Raw genomic sequence first — 10,983 nt, forward strand, 5'->3', positions numbered from 1 at the left:
TTCCTTCCTTCCTTCCTTCCTTCCTTCCTTCCTTCCTTCCTTCCTTCATTTCCTGTAATATACAAGAACAAGTTTAATGCCTAAAAATGAAATAAATATAAAGGTATTTTCCAGATAAATTCTTCTAAAAACATTTTTAAAAAGAAATATTTTTTCAACTAATGATATTGACAGATTCTTATCAATATCAGCACTTGAGCACCTAGAAGGATTTCTTTTTTTTCCAAATGCTTTATTAACTTCTGATTTACATCATTCGTTTCCGCCAGATTTTGAATTACAAAATTTCTCCCCATTTTCCCCCTACCCACTACGCCAAAATAGCAGTCCCACAGGATATCTGCTCCTCCAATCTCCTCTCTCCCATATTTTCTCCCATACCCCTTTCGACTGTTCCAGTGGATCTCTATGCCCCAGTGCCTGTATATCTTATTTCCCGATTACATGTAAAATAGTATTAACAATATATACATATATATATATATATATATATATATATATATATATATATATATATATATCCCCATTCCCCCCTACTCTCCTTTAGGGTGAGATACCCTATTTAGTGATTATTTCGTTCCCTCCCAAACCAAATTCAGCCTGAATAAGGTTGACCCTTTTGCCTTCCTATTCTTCCCCTCCATTGTAACCGTTTTCCCTTGCCTCTTCTTTCTTTTTTTAAGCAATTGGGGTTAAGTAACTTGCTCAAGGTTACATGGACAGTTATTATTTCTGGGTGTGGTGCTGAGTATCTGAGCCTGGATTTGATCCAAGTCATCCCAAAACTGGAACCGGTGCTCTTACTCGCTGAGCCACCTGGCTGCCCCTCCCTTGGCTCTTCTATATGAGATAGTTTATCCCATTCTGTCTCTCCCCATCTCCTCTCATTATATTCCTCTCTCACCTCTTAATTTCACCTTTTAAGTATCATCCCTTCCTGTTAAATTGGTCCTGTGCCCTCTATTTATATATACCTGTAAACATATATACATGTATTCACATATGTATTCATATGCCCATATACCCTCATATATAGACACAAACACACACACACACGCATACACACACACACACACACACACATATATATATATATATATATTACCTTCAACTACTGAGAAAAGTTTCATAAGTTACAATTATTGGTTTTTTTCATGTAGGAATATTAATAGTTCAACTTTGATAAATTCCTTATGATTTCTTTTCCCTGTTTAACTTCTCATGCTTCTCTTGCTTCTTGTATCTGAATGTCAAATTTGCTATTCGATTCTGGTTTTTTCAGCAAGAATGCTTGAAAGTCCTCTATTCCACTGAATGACCTTATTTTCCCCTGAAACATGATACTCAGTTTTGCTGGGTAGGTGATTCTTGGTTTTAATCTCAGCTCCTTGGACCTCTGGAATATCATATTCCAAGCTCTTCAATCCCTCAGTGTAGAAACTGCCAGATCCTGGGTTATCATGATTCTGTTTCTAAATTGTTGCTTCCTGGCTGATTGCAATATTCTCTCCTTAATCTGGGAATTCTGGAACCTGGCTATAATATTCCTAGGAGTTTTCTTTTTGGGATCTTTTCTCAGGAGGTGATCGGTGGATTCTTTCAACCACTATTTTGCCCTCTGGTTCTAAAACATCAGGGCAGTTTTCTTTGAGAACTTCCTGGAGGATGATTTGTAGGTTCTTACTTTGATCATGGCTTTCAGGTAGTCAAATAATTTTTAATTATCTTTCCTGGATCTATTTTCCAGGTCAGTGGTTTTTCCCATGACATATTTCACATTGTCTTCTATTCTTTCATTTGTTTGAATCTGTTTAATAGCATCTTGATTTATCATAAAGTCATTAACTTCCATTTGCTCCAATTTAATTCAGAAGCAATGATTCTCCTCATTGAGCTTTTGAGATTCTTTTTTCCTTCTGGCAAATTTGGCTTTTTAAGGCATTCTTCCCCTCATTGCCTTTTTGAGCTGCTTTTGCCATTTAAGTTAGTCTATTTTTTAAGGTTTGATTTTCCTCAGTTGGGCTGAGGAAATTTTTCTCTCATTTTGTAATTTTCTTGCAGTGTTCTCATTTCTCTTCCTAATTTTTCCTCCATTTCTCTTATCTGCTTCTTAAGGTCCTCTACGGCCTGTAACCAGTTCGTATTTTCCTTTAAAGCTTTTGGTGCAGGAGTTCTGACTTTACTGTCTTCTTCCTCCTGTTCCATGCTTTGCTCCTTTTTGTCCCCAAAATAGGAGTCTAATGTTGGAATCTTCTGTCTGCTTTGTTTCCTTTGCCTGGTCATTTCGCCCCTCAGTCACTTGACCCCTGGGCTTTTTGCCACAGTAGGACTCTGCCACCAGACAGCGTAGCTTTTGTCCCAAACGCTGGGGTTTTCTCAGCTGCCAGAGGTATTAGATGGGTGCCCTCTCTGAGGTCTCCACATGCTCTGGCAAGCTGGACACACACCCCAGGACGTCCATCCTAGACTGCAATCCAGATCCAAGCAGGTTAAAGCAAGAGCGATTACCCCTCAGACTGGTGCTTGGTCTCCCTACACTCTGCAGGCCAGGAGCTGAAGCTGCTACGTGGCACTGGCTGGCTGTGCTGGCATCTTGGAAGCTTCTTGGCCCAGGGGTGAAAGCCATGCACTCCCACTTACTGGGTCCCCAAATCCAGACTGCACTGACCTCTCACTTTGTCCTTCGCATCTATGTGTTGAGAATTCTGGAAATGGCCACAGCTGTTGCCGATCTGGAGTCCCTCAGGCCAGAGCCTGCTCAGGCCCACCCTGGGTTTAAAGCCTCTGAGTGGGGCTGGTCTCAGCTCCCAGAGTGCTGTGCTGGCCAATTGCTGTGGGCCTGCTGGCTGTTCTCAGGGGGAGGTTAGCTTCGCTGTGTTATTTTGTGGGTTCTGCAGCTCCACAGTCTGTTTTGTTTTTTACATGGATTGAGCAAGGTGTAAGCTGGAGCCCAATGGAGCTCCTGCTTCTACTCTGCCATTTTGACTCCATCCCCAAGAAGACGGATTTCAACAGAGATACAGAAAAATGTGACAGTATTTAATTAGACATGAGTTGAGGTTTGTAAAAGTGAAATATTAATATGATAATGGAAAATTGGGTAACAGATTGTAACCCAATATTGTCAAATTTCAGAGATGGAAGTTACCCTAGCAGTCATTTAATAAAACCTTAACCTTTAAAAAAATCCCCACCATAGCTCACCTGACATTTTGTTGTTTAGCTTTTGCTTGAGCAGGTAAAATTAGAAGAATCTGACTATCTATAGAGCCACCCTATTCCAATTTGTAGATAAATTTAGCTGATAATTTTCTTTACATTACATATGGCACATAAATATATTCATGTGTCTTTATATGCATGTATTTATAATATACTCACCTGCATTTCTATTTCTCTATATATCAAATATGAATTGCACAGTGGGAATTAAAAAGGTGTTTTTTTAATATTAAATAAACAATTTTTTTCACATGATTTCATCTGATGGCTAGTTTTTCCAATGTTTATAACATTTTTATTTAAAGTATTAAGTTTTAAATTCTATCCATCGCTCTCCTCCTTCCTCCCTTGACTTGGCAAGCAATCAGATGTTATACATGTTCAGTTATGTAAAATATTTCCATATTAATCATTCAGTACAAAAATATTCAAATTTAAAAAAAAATGAGTGTGAAAAAATAGCATGCTTCATTTTGTATTCAATCAATATCAATTCTTTCTCTAGAGACAGATCCTAAGCCTCATGATCAGTCCTTTGGTATTGCCTTGGGTCATTAGATTGCTGAGAATAGCTAAATCATTCACAGTTCTTCATCGAATATTATTGTTGTTACTGTGTACAATGTTCTTCAGGTTCTATTCACTTCATGGTGCATCAGTTCTTGTTAATCTTCCCAAGATTTCTGAAATCATCCTGCTTATTATTTATTTTAAATTACAATAATATTCCATTACAATCACATACCACAGCTTGTTTAATCATATTTCAATTCATGGGCATCCCTCTGATTTCCATTTCTTAGCCACCACAAAAAAGAGCTGGAGCTGCTATAAATATGTTTCTACAAATAGGTCCTTTTCTCTTTTTTGGATATCTTTGGGATATAGACTTAGCAGCGTTATTGTGGAATCAAAGAGTATAAACAGTTTGGTTACCCTCTGGGCATAGTTCCACATTGTTCTCCATAATGGTTGAATCAATTCACAAATCCACCAATGATGCACTAGTGTCCCAGTTTTCCCAGTCACCTTCAAGAGCCCATATTTATCTTTTTGCCATACTAGCTACTTTGATAAGTGTGAGGTGGTACCTCAAAGATTTTTTAATTTGCATTTCTCTGATCAATAGTGATTTAGAGCATTTTTCATGTGAGTATAATTAGTTTCAATTTCTTCATCTAATAAGTGCTGGTTCATATTTTTTGACCACTTATCAACTGGGGACTGACTTGTGTTTTTATAAATTTGATGCAGTTCTCGAAAATTTGAGAAATGAGTGATTTATCAGAGATACTTGACATCCCCCCCCAGTTTTCTGTTTTCCTTATAATTTTGGTTGCATTGGCTTAGATTGTGCAAAACCTTTTTAATTTTATATTATCAAAATTATCTATTTTATATTTTGTAATGCTCTTTAATTCTTTCTTGGTCATAAATTCTTCCCTTACCTAAAAATCTGACAGATGAACTATTCCATGTTCTCTTAATTCATTTATGGTGTCATTCTTTTTGTGTAAATCATGCATCCATTTTGACCCTGACTCAGTATATGATATAGATGTTGGTCCACTCTATACATAATTTCTGCCATACTATTTTAATTTTTCTTCTTCAGTTTTTGTAAAATAATTAGTTTTTGTTCCAAAAGCTTGGATCTTTGTGTTTATTATATACAAGATTACTATGGTCATTTACTGTACTGTAATTTGTACTTAATATATTTTACTGATCCACTGCTTGATTTCTTATTCAGCATCATATTGTTTTCATAATTACCACTTTATAATGTAGTATGAGATCTGGTATAGCTAGACCAACTTCTTTTGCATTTTTTTTTCGTTGATTCATTTGATGTCCCTGAGATTTTTTCTTCCATGTGAAATGTTATTATTTTTCTAGTTCTCAAAAGTAATTTGTGATGGTTTCATTAGTACAGCACTGAATAAATAGGTTAAATTTGTAGAATTATTATTTTCATTAGATTGGCTCAGCCTTCCATGAGTAATTATTATTTTTTCAATTGTTTAGATCTAACTTTATTACAATAAAAACTGTTTTATAGTTTAATTCATATAGTTTCTGGCTTTGTCTTGGCAAGTAGACTCCCAAATATTTGATATTGTATACAGTTATGTTTAATTGAATTTATCTTTCTATCTACTCTTGCTGAGCTTTTTTGGTAACATATAGAAATACTTAGGATTTATGTCAGCTTATTTTATATCTTACAATTTTACAAAAGTTGTTAATTATATCAAGTGGTTTTTTTAGTTGATTCTCTAGGATTCTCTAAGTATACCATCAAGTCAAGTCATCTGCAAAGAGTCATAGTTTTGTTTCCTCATTGCCTAGTTTATTTCTTTAAATTTATTTATCTTCTCTTATTGCTTGAAATAACATTTCTAGTAAAATATTAAATTGTGATGATAATGGACACCCTTGCTTCACCCTAATCTTATTTGAAAAGCTTCTAGGTTATCCCCATTACAGATAATCTTTAAAGATGGTTTTAGATAAATATTACTCATTATTTTAAGACAAGCTCCATTTATTACTATGCTCTCTATAATTTTTAATAGGAATAGGCACTGTATTTTGTCAAAAGCTTTATTTCAGCATCTATTGAGATAATCACATTATTTCTGTTTGTGTTGTAGTTTTTACTGATATGGTCAATTATGCTGATAGTTTTCCTAATGTTGAACCAGTCTTACATTGCTGGTATAAATCCCACCCAATCATAGTGTATTATCCTGGTGGGAAATTGCATTAATCTCTTTGTTAATATTTTATTTAACTACCTTTTGCATCGATATTCATTAGAAAAATGTGTCTATATTTTTTTTTCTCTGCTTTGGATCTTCCTGGGTTAGGGATAAGCACTATATTTGTGTCATAAAGGATTTTGGTAGGACTCCTTCTTTTCCTATTTTTACAAATTGATTACATAGTTTTGGGATTATGTTCCTGAAAAGTTTGGTAGAATTTGCTTGTGAATTCATCTGGTGCTGGTATTTTTTCTTATGAAGTTCATGGATGGTTTATTCAATATCTTTTCCTAAAATATGGTTAAGTATTTCATTTCTTCTTCTACTCATCTGGGTAATTTATATCTTTGTAGATATTCATCCATTTCACTTAGATTGACAAATTTCTTGGCATTTAATTGGACAAAATATCTCCTAACAATTGTCATAATTTCCTCCTCATTGGTGAATTTACCCATTTCATTTTTTATGTCCTATTATATTTTCATTTATTTAGTTAAACCATTCCCAATTACATTTAAAAATAAATTTTATGTTAATGTTTAGTTTACAACATTCATTTCCACAAGATTTTGAGTTACTAATTTTCTCTATATCTGTCCCCTACCCGCCACACCCAAAACATCAATCCCACTTAATACCCCCTCCTCCAGCATGCTCTCTTCTATATCATCCCCCATACCCGCTCCAAGTTTCTGGTAGGGCAAGATGGATCTCTATACTCCAGTGCCTGTATATCTTATTTACCAGTTGAATGTAAAATAATAACAATAACAATATACTTTTTAAACATTTGATTTTAAAAATCTGAATTCCAGATTCTTTCCTTTCTTCCCTTATAAACCACCCTTACTGGGGTGTAGTTATGCAAAACATTTGCATAGTGGATATATTATGAAAGACTGACGATAATTCCCTCCATCCTATCCTGCCCCCACTTGTTCTATTCTCTATTTTGACCATGGCCCTTTTCAAAACTGTGTGCTTCTAACTTCCCTTCCCCCCATATGACTATGCTTCTTTCACCACCACCCCCCTATCCCCTTCCCCCTACTTTCCTGTAGGGTTAAGTACCCAACTTAGTGTGTATGTTATTCCCTCCCTAAACCAAATTGAATGAGAGTAAGGTGGACCCATTCCCTTTTGCCTTCCTGTTCTTCCCCTCCATTATAACAGTTTTCCATTGAAACTTTTTTTATAATTTACCCAATTCTGTCTCTCCCCATATCCTCAGATTGTATTCCTCTCTAAACTCTAAATTTTATTTTTAAAATATCATCACTTCCTATTCAAATGATCCTGTGCCCTCTGTGTATGTATACCTGTACACACACACACACACACACACACACACACACACATATATATATATATATATATATACATTCTATTTATTTATTTATACACACACATAACCTCCTGTATAGACATACATGTACTATACCTTCATATATAAATATATATATACATATACATATACACACATCTATATTTCCTTCAACTACCCTCATACTGGGAAAAGTTTCATAAGTTACAACTATCATTTTTCCATGTAGGCATGTAAATAGTAATAGTTTGATAAGTTCCTTATGATTTCATTACCTGATTTACCTTCTCATGCTTCTCTTACTTCTTTATCTGAATGCCAAATTTTCTATTTAACTCTGGTTTTTCATCAAGAATGCTTGAAAGTCCTTTATTTCATTGAATAACCATACTTTCCCCTGAAACATGATACTCAGTTTATCTTGGTAGGTGATTCTTGGTTTTAATATCAGCCTCTTTGACCTCCAGAATATCATATTCCAAGTCCATCTATCCCTCAATGTCTAAGCTTCAAGATCTTATTTTATCCTATTTGTGTTTCCACAATATTCAAATTGTTTCTTCCTGGCTGCTTGTAATATTTTCTCCTTGATCTGGGAACTCCAGAACCTGGCAATAATATTCCTAAGAGTTTCCTTTTTGGGATCTGTTTCAAGAGGTGATCAGTGAATTCTTTCAATTTCTATTTTGCCCTCTGGTTCTAAAATATCAGGGCAATTCCTTGAGAATTTCTTGAAGGAAGATTTCTAGGTTCTTTTTTTGATCATGGCTTTCAAGTAGTCCAATAATTTTTAAATTATCTCTCCTGGATCTATTTTCCAGGTCAGTTATTTTTCCAGTGAGATATTTCACATTGCCTCCTTTTTTATCTTTTGTTTGGATCTGTTTAAGAGTATCTTGATTTCTTATAAAGTCATTAGCTTCCATTTGGTCCAATCTAATTCTGAAGGAATTATTCTCTTCAATAAGAATTTGAGATTCTTTTACCTTCTGGCAAATTCGGCTATTTAAAGCATTCTTCTCCTCACTGGCTTTTTGGCCACTATTGCCATTTTAGTTAGTCTATTTTTAAGGTATTATTTTCTTCAGCCAGGCTGTCAATTATCTTTTCATGATTTTTTTGCATCTTACTCATTTCTCTTCCCAATTTCTCCTCCACTTCTCTTTCTTGATTTTCAAAATCCTTCTTGACCTCCTCTATGGCACATAAACAGTTCATTTTTTTCTTGGAAGCTTTTGTTGCAGGAATTCTGACTTTGTTTTCTTCCTGCTATTCCATGATTTGATCCTTTTGGTACCCACAAAAGCAATCTAAGACTTGATTTCTGTGCTTGCTTTGCTTCCTTTCCTTGCTCATGCTGCCACTCAATTATTTGACTTTTGAGTTCTTTGCCACAGTAGAACTCTGCTTCCAGAGAGGAGAGCTTTTACCAGAATTGCTGGGGTTTTTTTTTTGTTTTGCAGCTACCAGAATTATTACTTGTGTGACATTTCTACAGCCTCCACAAACTCTGGCTCACTCGTCATACACCCCAGGTCCTCCATCCAAGACAGCGATCCAGATCCAAGCAGGCTAAAGAAAGAATGATTATCTACTGAATGATTGCTTGGTCCCCCAACAATCTGCAGGCCAGGAGCTCTGAAGCAGCCAAGGAGCATGATTGTGCCTCCATCCCCCCCCCCCCCCCCAGTTCCAACAGAGTTCCACACTGACCTTTTCCTTTGTGTTTGGCATTTATGGGTTCATAAGTCTTAAAATCATCACAGCTGGTCATACACTCTCCCTAAGTCTCCTCCAGCTACTGCTGGCCAGGGCTGCCCTGGGGTTAAAACTGAGGGCTCATATGGGGCTGGGCTCCCAGCAAGCTGTGATGGACCCTTCTTGTCTGCCTGCCAGGATGCCTTCAGTAGGAGATTTTTTTTTTCCTATTTCACTTTGTGGGTTCTATAACCCTTTAGCCACTTCACATACCAACTTTTTTTCACACTTTTCCTAGGATAAAGCCATCCTAGACAACCTTTAGCCAATATGATCTTTCTTTTCTGTAAAGGATACTCCACCCATTTCATTTTTTATACTAGTACCTTGGTTTTCTTCTTTCCTATTTTCATCAAGTTAACCAATAGTTTAGCTATCTTGCTGTTTGTTTTCATGAAGCCAGTTTCTAGTTTTATTTATTTGTTCACTGATTTTCTTACTTTCAATTTTATTAATCTTTCCTTTGATTTTCAGGATTTTCAATTTGATGTTTAGCTGGAGATTTTAATGTTTTTCTTTTCTGAGAGCTTTTTTTATTTTGGTTACCGAGACAATTAATTGAGAGGTTTGTTTTTTTGTTTTGTTTTGTTTTGTTTTTTTTTTACTATTTTATTGATCTAAGTAATTAGAGATATAATTTTCCCCGAAGTACCACTTTGGCTGCATCTCACAAACTTTGCTTTGTTATCTCATGATTACAATTTTAATGAAATTATGAATAGTTTCTGTGGTTTCTTCTTTGACCCACTTATTTTTTAGGATCACAATCTTTAATTTCCAGTTAGTTTTAATCTTTCTTTCTATTGTCCATTTTGAACATAATTTTTATTACATTATGATCTGAAAAGGATGCATTTACTATTTCTGCTTTGCTGCATTTAGTTACGTATTTTTTATGTTCTACTATATGATCATTTTTTAAGTAGATGACATAGACTGCTAAGAAAATGGTCTCTTCCTTTCTATTTCCATTCAATTTTCTTCAGAGATCTATCATATCCAGCGTCTTCAGAATTTCATTCACTTCCTTAACTTTGTTGTTTATTTTTTGGTTGGATTTATCTGTTTCTGAAAGGAGAAAATTGAGGTTCCCAACTAGTAAAATTTTATTATCTATTTTCTATTATAAGTCATTATAATAACGTAATAATGTAAAAAATTTAGATGCTATACCATTTGGTACATATATGTTTAGTCATATCAATTGTCTATGATACCTTTCAGTAAAATATAGTTTCCTTTTCTATCTCTTTTAATTAAATCTATTTTTTAAGTTTTGTTTTGTCTGAGATCACGATTCATTTATTTTTTTTTTGCTTCAGTGGGAGCATATTAGATTCTGCTCCAGCTAGTTACCTTTTTCACTTCATGTGTATCTCTTTTTCAAATATGTTTCTTGTAAACGACATATTGTAGGATTTGGGGTTTTTAATCCATTCTGTTCTCTGCTTCCATCTTATGGTGAGTTCATCATACTCAAATCCATTATTATGATTGTTAACTGCATATTTTCCTCCATCCTAATTTCCCTTTTTTTCTCTCTGTCTCTCCTTTTCTCTCCCCCCCGCCAATTCATTCTGTCCCTCATCAAAAGGGTTTTTGCTTCTGACCATTACCTCTCCCCATATGACCTCTCTTGTAACAGTTCCCCCTTTTTTGTCCCCCTCTCCTCCTACTTCCCTTTAGGGGAAGATAGATTTCTATAACCAACTTATTTGTATGTTATTCCCTCTTTTAATCAAATATGATGACGGTAAATTTGAAGCATTGCATGCTACCACCACCTCATTTTTCTCCACTTTATTAGGTCCTTTGCCTTCCAGAATACCATATTCCAAGCTATCTTATCCTTTAATATAAAACTGTATAATATGATATGATATAATATAATATAATATAATATAATAT

Source organism: Petaurus breviceps, unplaced genomic scaffold, assembly GCF_028583685.1.
Source record: "Petaurus breviceps papuanus isolate PSGF00001 unplaced genomic scaffold, PetGlider_PUasm1.0 151, whole genome shotgun sequence".
Lineage (NCBI taxonomy): Eukaryota > Metazoa > Chordata > Mammalia > Diprotodontia > Petauridae > Petaurus > Petaurus breviceps.